Consider the following 14,203-nt stretch of genomic DNA (forward strand, 5'->3'; position numbering starts at 1 on the left):
ATCAGGATTCTGAGACATGACCTGAGCTGAAATCAAAGATCAGACACTCAACCAGCTGAGCTACCTGGGCACCCAAAGAGCCTGCTTCTAATTGGATAATTGTATTAGAAATGAAAATTTGCATCTGAGGTGTGTGGCAATGAAGGTTTGGGTTCTAGATTTTGTCAGCTGAAAGAGGAGATATATGTGTGCTAACCTGTATATATACACCTATCTATAAATATTTCTGTATGTAACCATTTACATTTTGAGCTAAACATGATTTCACATTACCATGCACATTACGATGTGCATCATTCTTGCTTTTTCCCCTAGCTTGTTTGAAACCTCCCACTCCAAGAGAAAGAAAACTGCTTACCTTCAATCATCCATTTGTATAATAATTCAATTCTAGTATATATGTATAGTCATTTCAGAGTTGTTAATTTATACCTCTACAGGAAACACCTTTATCAACTAGAGTACAGTGCTTATAGAATTTCATAGCCTTTAGTCTTAGACTCTGTTTCTGAAGTTACTTAGGTCAGCACCTTATACCACTCATCCCCTTCAGTGAGTTGTTTCATACACTTGTAATAAATACATTTAGATGTTTGTTACATTCTATACTTCCTCCAGAGATCCTGACTCCTGAAAGAATTTTAAATAAATTTGGATGCATTAAGGTTTACTCCTTGTGCTGTAAAGTTCAGTGGATTTGGACAAATGCTTTATGTTTTGTATTCACCATTGCAGTATCATAAAGAGTAATTTCACCATCCTAAAATGTTCCCTATACTTCATCTGTTTACTCCTCTCCGCAGTGAGCCCCTGGCAAACACTGATCAATCTCTGTAATTTTGCCTTTTAAAGAATGTCATATAATTAAAATCATACAATATATAGCTTTTTCATACTGGCAATATGCATTAAAGATTCACGCATGCCTCTTTGTGGCTTGATACCTCATTTTTTAAACTGATAAATTATATTACATTGTATGAATGTACCACAGTTTGTTTATCCATTCATCTATCAAAGGAAATGTTGCTTGCTTCCAGTTTTTGGCTATTATCAATAAAGCTGCCATAAATATCCACATGTAGGTATTTCTGGGAACAGATGTTTCTTTAAATCACTTGGGAAAATACCAAGGAGTGCAGTTGCTTGATCATATGGTAAGGCTATGTTTAAAAGCCTTATTTGAAAGAAATTGTCCAATTATTTTACAAAGTAGCTGTACAAAATTGCATTCCCACTAACAGAGTTCCAGTTGCTCTGCATTCTTATCAGCAGTTGTTATTGTCAGTGTTTTGAATTTTAGGCATTTTATAGGTGTCCAGTGGTATCTCATTGTTTTTAAAATTGCAATTCCCTAATAATAATGCTGAGCATCTTTTCATATGCTTATTTGTCATCTATATATCTTTGGTAAAGTGTCAGTTTAGATCCATTGCCCATTTTTTAATTGACTTGTTTTCTTATTGTTGAGTTTTAAGAATTCTCTGTATATTTTGGATATAAATCTTTTATCAGATATATGTTTTACAAATATTTTCTCCTAGTTTGTGCCTTGTCTTTTCATTCTCTTAAAAGTGTCTTTCACAGAGCAGAAGTTTTAATAAATTCCAGCTTATCAGTGTTTTCTTTCAAAGATAATGCTATTGGTATTGTAATTAAAAATCATTATTAAACCCAACCAAGGTCATGTAGGTTTTCTACTTTAAGAAGTTTTATAGTCTTGTACTTTACATTTTTGTCTGTGATCCATTTTGAGTTAATTTCTGTTTAATACTTGTATTTGGGTTAATTTTCTTTCATATAATTTTAAGAGTTGCAGCACAGTTTGTTGAAAAGACTGTCCTTTCTATGTTGAATTGTCCCTCCCTCTTTGTCGGAATCAGTTGAGTATATTTGTGTGGGTCTACTTCTGAGTTTTATTTTGTTGATCTGTGTGTCTATTCTTTAGCCAATAACATGCTGTATTATTGTGTGGTTTTGTTTTACAGTAAGTAAGTCTTGTGTTGTGTAACAAAGAATTCAGCTGGCTTTTGTATACAGTTTGTGCATGGGAACCAGTGTACACCTTTGGAATTTCACAAGTGGTAGGAGTGTTTTGTTCATGATGGCCTTGATAGTTAATGCTAATGAGGTGACTCAGGATGGGGGTAAACAATACAAGAAAAACCACACCAGTGATTATAGGGTTAGGCCATTTAGCCATGTGGTATTAGTCTGACCTCTGAGGAGCAGAGGAAGTGGGCTGGAGATTAACTTTAGTATATGGCCAGTAATTTGATCAGTTGTATCTCTCTAATGAAACTTCAATAAAAACTTTGGACACTGAATCACAGATGAGCATCCCTGGCTACCAATATTCTGCATATTGTTAATCATCACTATACCAAGGAAATGACCTGTTTTGACTCCACAGAGAGAGAACTACAGAAGCTTTGCATTTGGGATCATCCCAGACTTTGCTCTATGTGTCTCTTCTTTTGGCTGGGCATGATTTATACACTTTTGCTGTAATAAAACTGTAATTGTAAACTATATTGCCTTCCTGAATTATGTGAGTTGTTCTAGTGAATCATTGAACCTGAGGGAGTACTGGGAACCTCTGGATTTGTAGCCAGCCGATTATTCTAGGGCTGGGGAACCCGTGAGTTTTAGCTGGCAGTGTCTGAATTAAGGTCAGCCTTTGGAAGACTATACTTTTAACCTATGAAGTTTGTTTTAACTCTGATTAGCTAGCATGAAAAGACATTGGAGTTTGTGTCATTACCCTGACTCACTGAAACCTGTAGTTTGAGAAGAGAAAGGATGAAGGGGCAAAAGAGTGAGGAATTTTTTATTTTTCAGTGGCTATATATATTCACTCATGATATGAAACTGCAGCTGTGCTGTGATCCATCAGTAAAGGCAAAAGTTATGGAATGGAATTTAGAAATGATGATAGATTCAACTCCCAATGAGATGGCTCACAGATACATACGTAAGAAAGAAACTAAACATACAATTCCCTGATTACTGTTATATGTAATGGCTAAAATGAAAGTAATGTAGAGTTCTGGAGCTGATTCTGATGCTGAGCTTAGATTTCAGTCCGTTTGAACTACAATCAGTAGTCTTGAAGCCACCTGCAATGGGAACAATTATCCTAGGACAACAGACAGCATTGCTATGACCCCTGGTTACTGGAAAATTAGTCCTGTTGGAGGGAGGGAAAAACCAAGAAACTTCTGAAACCAGTGGTTATAGGGCCAAGGGGTTGTCTCATTTTGTGGATCTGTTCATCGTCAGTTTCTTGAAGAATTTTTACTGAAATGGGTTGGACTAATTTAGGGGTAGTATCTTTGGTTTTGAATGCTATAGAGTGGAAGAGAATGCTTGGGTGATATAGAACCCACAGCTCACTATGTAACAGTCACAAATTGCAATATACAGTGGGTGATTCCCAAGGGAGCAGGTATCCTGGTAGACTGGATAAAAGCTCCTGTGAAGTTTGTTCACATGAGAAGAGAGAAAGTCTTTCCTCTATAAATGCCTACTGGAAAACCCCAGATGAAGTGCCTGTATACCTTACAGCAAGCCCTGCTGGACTCTCTTTATGGTGATTGGGATAATCATCTACTGAATGTATATCTCTTACCCAGATCATGGTACCTGCTAGGAGTAAGGGGGCCCTGTTTACATGGGCATCGCGTGTAAACATGCTGTAAATCCAAGCAGCTGTTCAAGAACCTTTGTTGTACTTGCTGTCTCGGTTTCCCTTATAGCTATTAAAGTCTCTAAAAACAAAGAAGAATCATTAATAAGAAAGGATGAGAAGACAGAAGGGGAGAGCCTGGAGACTTGTCCTTTCAGGGTGGATGTTTATTAGAAATGGGATGAATGTATCGAACATTGAGGAGGTTGAAGCAGAGTTGCCAGTCTAATACTATTGAACATTGAGTGTACCAGTGGGAGCCAGTGCTGGTTCCACGACCTTAAAAGGCCCTAAATAAGGCCACTCTCTATATATCCCAGTTTGGAAGAATGTAAAAGGTGAAAGGCAAAGATGCAAATGACCTGGAATCCCCTGGGACAGTGGTCTGGTAGATAAGTCAAAATGAAGATTGAAGTAGGGTCTGGGTCCCTTGGCTCCTAACACTTCCCCTCTGGGGACCTAAGGCCTTATATACACAAATAGGTAAAATGATGACTGGGTTTAAACAAGCCCTTTCTGGTACTCCTTAGCAGGAGCCGCGTATACTTCGGTATCAAAACTTGTAAATGATGTCCTAACTGTGGCTACTTTTAGACTGTGAGACTATAGTAATGTATGGATTGATGAGAAACTGGAATGTTTAAATAAGCTTTATGTGAAATGATTGATTTCCTTTTCCTGAATGCTTTATGCAAAATAATATCATGCCTTACCTCATATTGTAAAACCAGAACTGCTTGGTGAGGCCTTAAATGAGAGAGGCTACTATTGGGGATGCAACAGTTGATGGGATTCTCCTGTTCTGTGAATAATTCTACCACTGACAATATAATTATTGAAAACAGTTTGAGGACTTTTTTCCCTTTTTTCCTACTTGAAATAGTTTCTCCCTGAGTGGTTAGTCCATGAACTTGATACATAGTTGGGTTTGTGTGTATAGTTCTACTTTGGATTTTTAGGGACTCATTTAAGCATTATTTATAATTGTGAGAAGATTGGAAACAGCCCAAATATCCAAATAGTATCTATTTTACATAAGAGCATAATATTATGGAGGCTAAGTAGTGGAAAGGATATGAATATATTTGTTTTTGTTTGAAATTTTTTAACTTACTTTTTTGTTACTTCAGTGATTTTAGAAAAAGTAAGCAAATATTGTGTATATTTACTTCCTTTCAATTTCTAAGCATATGTATTACGCTTTTATTGTTACAAGCAAATCTTTAATAAATAGCCTTGTCTTTCTGTATTTTGGGGGATAGATACTTAGAATTGTGATGTTGGACCAAAGGTTAAATGTGCAAGTAATTTTGTAAGATATTTGAGCAATAATTTTTAATTTCCAAAAGCTTTTTTTCCCCTTAGGTGAAATTCACATAACATAAATTTGACCATATTAAAACAAACATCTCAGTGACAGTACATTTGCAATATTGTGCAACCACCACTCTTGTCTAGTTTCAAGATGTTTTCATCACACGAAAGTAAACCTCCTACCCATTAAGTATTTACTTCCCATCTGCCCCTCCCCATCCTCTAGAAGCTTCCACTCTGCTTTCTGTATGTTAAATTTATCTATTTTGGATATTTAATATAAACAGAATCATATAATATGTGACCTTTTGTGTCTGGCTTCCTTTATTGCCAAGATGTTTTTGAGGATCATCCACATTGTAGCATGTATTGGTAGTATATTCTTTTTTAAAGCTGATTAATATCCATTATATATACATTCCATTCACCCGTTGATGGACACAGGGGTTGATTCTGTCTTTTGGCTATTGTGAATAGTGCAGATATGAACATGCATGTACATGTTTTTCTTTGAGTACCTGCTTTAATTTTGAGGGGCATGTACTTTGTACTAATTCTGTGTTTAATTTTTTGAAGAACTGCCAAACTTTTTATAGCAGCTGAATCATTTTATAAACCACCAGGAATGTATAAAGCTTTCAGTTTTCTATGTCCTTGACAATAGTTGTTTTCTGTTTTTTTCCTTTATTTTTTTTACCTTAAACATTTTTTTTTTAAATTAAAGCCATCTTACTAGATGCTAAGTGGTATTTATTGTGGTTTGTATTTACATTTCCCAAATGAATAGTGATGTGTTAAGCATCTTTTCATGTGTTTGCTGGCTATTTATATATCTTTTTTCAGAGAAATGTGTATTTAAGTCCTTTACCCATTTTTTTAAAAAATGGTGCTTGTGTTTTTAATATATTCTGGATACTAGACACTTATCAGATGCCCAATTTGCAAATATTTTCTCCTGTCGTATAGGTTGTCTTTCCACTTTATTGATAATATCCTATGATATACAATTTTAATGAAGTCCAGTTTAATTTCGATGAAATCCAATTTATATTTTCTTTCATTGCTTTTGCTCTTAGTGTCATATCTTAGAAATGCAAAATCCAAAGTTACAAAGATTTACCTCTATGTTTTCTTCTAAACTTAACATGGTTTTAGTTCTTACATTTAGTTTGTTGACCCACTTAATTTTGTACAGATTATATGGTGTGAAGTAATGGTCCTTTAAAAAGGAATGGAGTACACATACAGGCTATAATGTGGATGATCCTCAACTTCCTTCTTTTGCACGTGGGTATTTACCCTCTCTCAGCACCATTTTTTAAAAATATTTTATTTATTTATTCATGAGAGACACACAGAGAGAGGCAGACACAGAGGCAGAGACACAAGCAGAGGGAGAAGCAGGCTCCCTGCAGGGAACCTGATGTGGGACTCTATCCCAGTACTCCAGGATCATGCCCTGGGCCAAAGGCAGATGCTAAACTGCTGAGCCACCCAGGGATCCCCTCTCAGCACCATTTGTTGAGGAGAGGACTCTTTCCTTATTGAGGGATATTGGTACCCTTGTCAAAAATCAGTTGGCCAGAGATGTATACATTTATTTCTGTTCTCTCAGTTCTATTCTGTTGATTTGTATGTCTGTCATTTTGTCAGTATCACACTGTTTTGAATACTGTAGTAATCTGAAATCACATGTTTTTGATTAATCACAAAGATAAATCTTAAAAGAAGGAAGTATGAGTCTTTCAGATTTGTTTTATTTTTGAATATTGTTTTGATACTTGGGGCATCTCACATTTTCATTTGAATTTTAGAATCTGTTTTTCCATTTCTACAACAAAAGCCATTTGAATTTTGAAAGAGATTTCATTGAATCTATAGATTGATTAGTAGCTATTTTAATGTCAGTTCTTAGTTTATGAGCACAAATGTCTTTTCATTTATCTAGGATATCTAGGATATCTATCCTTTTTAATTTCTTTCAGCAATATTTTGTACTTTTCAGCATATCAGTCTTTTACTTCTTTGGCTAAACTTATTCTAGACATTTGTTTGTTTTTTGTGTGCCATTGTTAATGGAATTGTTTTCTTAAATTTTTTGGATTGTTCCTCTTGGTGTATAGAAAAAAATAGGGGTTGATTTTTCAGTGTTGATATTGTACCCTGCAACGTTTTGCTGAGTTTATTATTAGCTCTAGTAGTTCTTTAGTGGATGTGATACATATATATATATATATATATATATATATATATATCATCCCAAAAATATATATGATATATATGTCAGATATATTATATGATACATATATGTAATTGATATATATAAGTAAAATCATGTCACATATATGGAAGTGATACATATTTATATGTAAAAAATCATGTCATCTGTGAAAAGAGATAGCTTTACTTTTCCAATTCAGATGCCTTTTAATTTAATTTTCTTGTGTAATTGTTTAGGCTAGAACCTTTAGAACATTGCTAAATAGCAGTGGTAAAAGCATACATCCTTTTTTGCTTCTGATTTTAGGAAAATAAACTTAAATAAACAGTCTTACTATCGAGTGTGTTAGGTGTGGATTTTTTATAAAGGTCCTTTATCATATTGAAAAAATTCCATTATATTTCTGTATATTCTACTTTTCTGAATATTTTTGTTAGGAAAGAATGATCAATTTTGTTGAATGCTATTTGCATTATTTGAGGTGATGCGGTTTTTTCCTTTCCTTCTATTAATGTGATATGTTATATTGGTTGATTTTCATATATGTAAGTATCCTTATATTCTTGGGATAAATCCCAGGCCTAAAATCTTTTTGCTATGGTGATTGGTTGAGTTTATTAGAATATATTTGTATTTTTATATCCATCTCGCAAGGATATTGGTTTATAGTTTTCTTGTAGTGTTTTTGTCTGGCATTTGTATTAGGGTAATTCTGGGCTCATGGAATGAGTTAGGAAATGTTATATTTTTTTGGAAAGTTTGAAAGGGAATGGTGTTAATTCTTTAAATTTTTGGTAGCATTCACGAGTTAAGCCATCTGATTTGGTAGTTTTTTTATTGGGAGATTTGTGAAGACTGATCATGTCTCTTGTTCTAAGTTTGTTCAGATTTTCTATTTTTTCTTGAGTCATTTTGGTACTTTCTATGTATCTACAAGTTTGTCCATTTATCTTAATTGTCTAATTTGTATACTGTTGTTCATAGTGTTCATAATATGCTCTTAAAATCCTTTTTGTTTTAGTAAGATTGGTAGTAATGTCCCCATTTTTGCTTCTGATTTTAGTTATTTTTGTTTTGTCTTTCTTTTTTTTGTCAGTCTAATTAATGGTTTGTTAGTATGGTTATTTTGCTTTACAAATAACCAACTTTTGGTTTCATTGATTTTTCTCTGTTTTCTGTTTTATTTTGTTCTTCACTAATCTTTCTCTTTTTTTTCCTCTGCTAATTTTGGGGTTTAGTTTTCTATTATCTTTCTAGATCTATACGCTGTAGTTAGATTATTGATTTTTATATTTTTATTCTCTTTTAAAAATTTATTTATTTATTTATTTTTATTATCTTCTTAAGGTAGGCATTTGCTGCAAAAAAATTCACTTTGAGCTCTGTTTTTTAGCTCCATCCCATAAGTTTTGGTATTTTATATTTTTGCTCTGATTTTTCTCTAAGTATTTTCTGATTTCTTCTTTGATTTTTCTTTGATCAGTTGAATAAGGAATATGTTGTTGAGTGCTTGCTTCAGCAGCACATACATTAAAATTGGAGCGATATGGAGAAGATTAGCATGGCCCCTACACAAAGATAACATGCAAGTTTGTGAAACATTCCGTATTTTTAGTAAAAAAACTGTTGTAAAGTTCTTAACAAAATGCTTTGTTCAATCTCCATGTGTGTGAACTTTGCAGGTTTCTTTCTCTTATAATTTGTAATTTTATTACATTTGGACCAAGAAGATTTTCTTATGATTTCAGTTTTTAAAGAGTTATTGAGGATTATTTTGTGAAGAACATGTATCTTGGAGGAGAAAATGCCCTATGCACATGAAAATGTGTATTCTGCTTTTATAGGGTAAATTATTTTGTGTGTATACATATATATGTATGTTTATATAATTGAATTTTTATATATAACATGTAACATATATAAAAATTATATATTTATAATAATTTGTATAAATATGTTGTATATATTTAAATATTATATATCTGTGTCTATACCTATATGTATACTTATCTTTCAGGTCCAGTTGGTTTATAGTATTGTTCAAGTTCTCTAGTTCCTTAACAATCTTCTGTCCAGATATTCTCTTCATTATTGAAAATGTATTATTGACATTTAAAGATATTATTGTAAAACCCTATTTCTCCCTTCAAATTTGTCAATCTTTGCTTTATATATTTTGCTCTGTTGATTGCTTCATACATGTCTGTAATTATACTTTCTTGATTAATTGATCTATTACCAATATAGAATATCTTTTTTTGTTTCTTGTAGTGATTCTTGACTTACAGTATTTTATCTGATATTAATGTAGCCACTCCAGCTGTCTTCTGGTTCCTGTTTGCATGTAACATATTTTTCATCCTTTTACTTTTTTTTCTCCTTGTCTATTTTTTTATAATAAATTTATTTTTTATTGGTGTTCAATTTACCAACATACAGAATAACACCCAGTGCTCATCCCGTCAAGTGCCCCGCTCCGTGCCCGTCACCCATTCACCCCCACCCCCCGCCCTCCTCCCCTTCCACCACCCCTAGTTCGTTTCCCAGAGTTAGGAGTCTTTATGTTCTATCTCCCTTTCTGATATTTCCCACACATTTCTTCTCCCTTCCCTTCTATTCCCTTTCACTATTATTTATATTCCCCAAATGAATGAGAACATACACTGTTTGTCCTTCTCCGATTGACTTACTTCACTCAGCATAATACCCTCCAGTTCCATCCAGGTTGAAGCAAATGGTGGGTATTTTTCGTTTCTAATGGCTGAGGAATATTCCATTGTATACATAAACCACATCTTCTTTATCCATTCATCTTTCGATGGACACCGAAGCTCCTTCCACAGTTTGGCTATTGTGGACATTGCTGCTATAAACATCGGGGTGCAGGTGTCTCGGCGTTTCATTGTATCTGAATCTTTGGGGTAAATCCCCAACAGTGCAATTGCTGGGTTGTAGGGCAGGTCTATTTTTAACTCGTTGAGGAACCTCCAGTTTTCCAGAGTGGCTGCTGCACCATTTCACATTCCCACCAACAGTGTAAGAGGGTTCCCTTTTCTCCGCATCCTCTCCAACATTTGTGGCTTCCTGCCTTGTTAATTTTCCCCATTCTTGGGGATCCCTGGGTGGTGCAGCGGTTTGGCGCCTGCCTTTGGCCCGGGGCACGATCCTGGAGACCCGGGATCGAATCCCACGTCAGGCTCCCGGTGCATGGGGCCTGCTTCTCCCTCTGCCTGTGTCTCTGCCTCTCTCTCTCTCTCTCTCTGTGTGACTACCATAAATTAAAAAAAAAAATTTTTTTTCCCCCATTCTCACTGGTGTGAGGTGATATCTCATTGTGGTTTTGATTGTATTTCCCTGATGGCAAGTGATGTAGAGCATTTTCTCATGTGCATGTTGGCCATGTCTATGTCTTCCTCTGTGAGATTTCTGTTCATGTCTTTTGCCCATTTCATGATTGGATTGTTTGTTTCTTTGCTGTTGAGTTTAATAAGTTCTTTATAGATCTTGGAAACTAGCCCTTTATCTGATACGTCATTTGCAAATATCTTCTCCCATTCTGTAGGTTGTCTTTGAGTTTTGTTGACTGTATCCTTTGCTGTGCAAAAGCTTCTTATCTTGATGAAGTCCCAATAGTTCATTTTTGCTTTTGTTTCTTTTGCCTTCCTGGATGTATCTTGCAAGAATTTACTGTGGCTGAGTTCAAAAAGAGAGTTAGAACAAATTATTTTAAGATTTGTGTGGAATCAGAAAAGACCCTGAATAGCCAGGGGAATTTTAAAAAAGAAAACCGTATCTGAGGGCATCACAGTGCCAGATTTCAGGTTGTACTACAAAGCTGTGGTCATCAAGACAGTGTGGTACTGGCACAAAAACAGACACATAGATCAATGGAACAGAATAGAGAACCCAGAAGTGGACCCTGAACTTTATGGGCAACTAATATTCAATAAAGGAGGAAAGACTATGCATTGGAAGAAAGACAGTCTCTTCAATAAATGGTGCTGGGAAAATTGGACATCCACATGCAGAAGAATGAAACTAGACCACTCTCTTTCACCAAACACAAAGATAAACTCAAAATGGATGAAAGATCTAAATGTGAGACAAGATTCCTTCATCCTTTTACCTTTAACCTATATGTGTCTTTAGATACAATGTGAGTCTAAGGTGACTATATTGACTATAGAGTTGGAATTTAAAAAAAATTTTTTAACCACACTGATAGTCTCTGTGTGGTTTAAACTATTTGGAGTATTTAATCCATTTACATTTACAGTTGTCACAGATAAAGAATGATTTTGTTATTTCATTTTGCTATTTTATTTCTGCATGTCTTGTACTTTTGCTTATTTTCCTCAATTGCTACTTTTTTGAGTTTAATTGATTTTTTGCAATATATCATTTTAATTCTCTTCTAATTTTAAAAATTTTATCTAAAATATTTTTTGTGTTACTTAGGAATTAAGATGAAAATCCTAAATTTATGACAATGTAGTTTGAATTGATACAAACTTAACTTCAGTAGTATATAAAAACTCTGCTCCTATACAATTTTGTTCCCCTTTTCTTCATGTTATTGTCACAGATTATATCATAATACATTGTATACCCATTAACATTTAATTCTTGTTTTATGTATTTGTCCCTTAGCAATCTTTGTAAGGCAAGCCTACTAGTTACAAATTTTGCTTTTTGTTTTTACTTTGTGAATAACGTGTTCACTGTTTTTTTTTGTTTTTTTTTTTTTTTTTTTTTTTAATGTGTAATCTCGTAATTTCTCCTTCATTTTTGAAGGATAGGTTTCCTGGATAGAGAACTCTTAGTTTTCTTTCAGCACTTTGAAAATGCCATTCCATAGGCTTTTGGCTTCCATGCTTTGTGATAAGAACTTGGTTCTTAATCTTACTGTGGATCCCTTGCACATAGTGCATTGCTTTCCTCTTGGTGCTTTACATCTTTTCACTTTATCTTTGCCTTTTGACAATTCAATTGCAATATGTATTGATGTGCTGTCTGCATTTATTCTTTTTGTAATTCAGTTTGCTTATTTAATATCTAAATTCCTGTCTTTTTTCATTTGAGAAGTTTTTGGCTATTATTTTTTCAGATATTCTTTATGCCTGTTTTTTCATTCTCTTCTCTTTCTGAAGTTCTTATCATGCATATTTTGAAGTGCCTCTGCTGTGTCTTTGGAAATCTCTTAGGCTTTAAAATTTTTTTTTCATTTGAATTCAATTTAGTTAACATCTAGTATATTACTAGTTTTTGGGGTGGAATTTAGTGATTCATCAGTTACATATAACACTCAGTCCTCATTACATCAAGTGCCCTCCTTTAATGTCCATCACCCAATTACTGCATTCTCCCACCCTCCTCCCCTCCAGAAGCCCTCAGTTTGTTTCCTGTAGTTAAGAGTCTTTTATGATTTGCCTCCCTCTCTGTTTTCATCTTATTTTATTTTTCCTTCCCTTCCCCTATGTTCCCTTTCCCTTCCCTCCCCCTACATTTTGTTTCCTAAGTTCCACATATAAGTGAAATCATACAGTATTTGTCTTTCTCTGACTTATTTCACTTAGCACAATAACCTCTCATTCCATCCCTGTCATTGCAAATGGCAAAATTTCATTCTTTTTGATGGCTAATATTTCATTGTATATATGATGTATATATATGATGTATATATAATGTAAATATGTGTATAGATAATGTGTATATATTATATATGTGTGTGTGTGTGTGTATATATATATATATATATATATATATATATATATGCCATAACTTTTTTATCCATTCATCTGTTGATGGACATGTGGGCTCTTTCCATATTTTGGCTATTGTGGACATTGTTGCTTTAAACATTGTGGTGCCTGTGCCCCTTTAAATCACTATATTTGTGCCCTTTGGATAAATACCCAGTGGTGCAATTGCTGGGTCATAGGGTAGCTGTATTTTTAACTTTTTGAGGAACCTCCATACTCATTTCCAGAGTGGCTGTACCAGTTTGCATTCCCACCAACAGGGTAAGAGGCTTCCTCTTTCTCTGCATCCTCGCCAATATCTGTCATTTCCTGACTTGTTAATTGTAGCCATTCTGATCCATATAAAGTGGTATTTCATCGTGATTTTGATCAGGCTTTTTATTTTTATTCATTTTTTTCTTTTTTCTACTTAGCCTGAATAATTGCATTGGATATATCTTCCAATCCTGCTCAAATCTGCTGTTGAAATTCTCGTGATCTTTTTTTTTTTTCATGAACACTAGATCAAGATAATTTATTTGAAATGCTTATAATACCTGGCATCAAGTAGATATGCAGAAACGTAGGTTTACATACGTATAATTGCATAATGGTTCTTTCTTAATTTTTTTTTAATATTTTATTTTAATTTTTTTATTTATCTATGATAGTCATACAGAGAGAGAGAGAGAGAGAGAGGCAGAGACACAGGCAGAGGGAGAAGCAGGCTCCATGCACTGGGAGCCCGACGTGGGATTCGATCCCGGGTCTCCAGGATCGCGCCCTGGGCCAAAGGCAGGCGCCAAACCGCTGCGCCACCCAGGGATCCTGGTTCTTTCTTAATTTTTAATTGTGACAAAAAATTACATAAAATTTATAATTTCAGCTATTTTGAAGTATAGCTCAGTAGCATTAACTATATTCATATTGTTGTGCTACAGATCTCTAGAACTCTTTTTTATCTTGCATAATTAAAACTCTATATCCATTGATCAAGAAGTTCTCCTTTTCCCCCCAGTCTCTGGTAACCACCATTTTACTTTCTGTGTCTATGAGTTTAACTATTCTAGTTACTTCATATATGTGAAATCATGCAGCATTGTCATTTTGTGACTGTCTTGTTTCACTTAGCATAGTGTCCTTAAGGTTCATCCATGTTGTTGCATGTAATAAGGTTTCCTTCTTTTTAAAAGAGAATAATATTCCATTATATGTATATACACCACAATTATCCATTCA

The 14,203-nt window shown here is 34.2% G+C and overlaps 1 protein-coding gene and 1 non-coding gene across 13 annotated transcripts in view; both read left to right on the plus strand.

Moving 5' to 3' along the window:
* Nucleotides 1-14,203, plus strand: part of CCSER2 (coiled-coil serine rich protein 2) — a 186,022-nt gene that overhangs the window by 72,012 nt on the left and 99,807 nt on the right. The window lies entirely within an intron of this gene.
* Nucleotides 8,730-8,836, plus strand: LOC140632761 (U6 spliceosomal RNA). Its single transcript, XR_012030454.1, has one exon. It is a non-coding gene; the product is annotated as a U6 spliceosomal RNA (small nuclear RNA).

The sequence above is a fragment of the Canis lupus genome, chromosome 4, assembly GCF_048164855.1.
Source record: "Canis lupus baileyi chromosome 4, mCanLup2.hap1, whole genome shotgun sequence".
NCBI classification, from domain to species: Eukaryota; Metazoa; Chordata; class Mammalia; order Carnivora; family Canidae; genus Canis; species Canis lupus.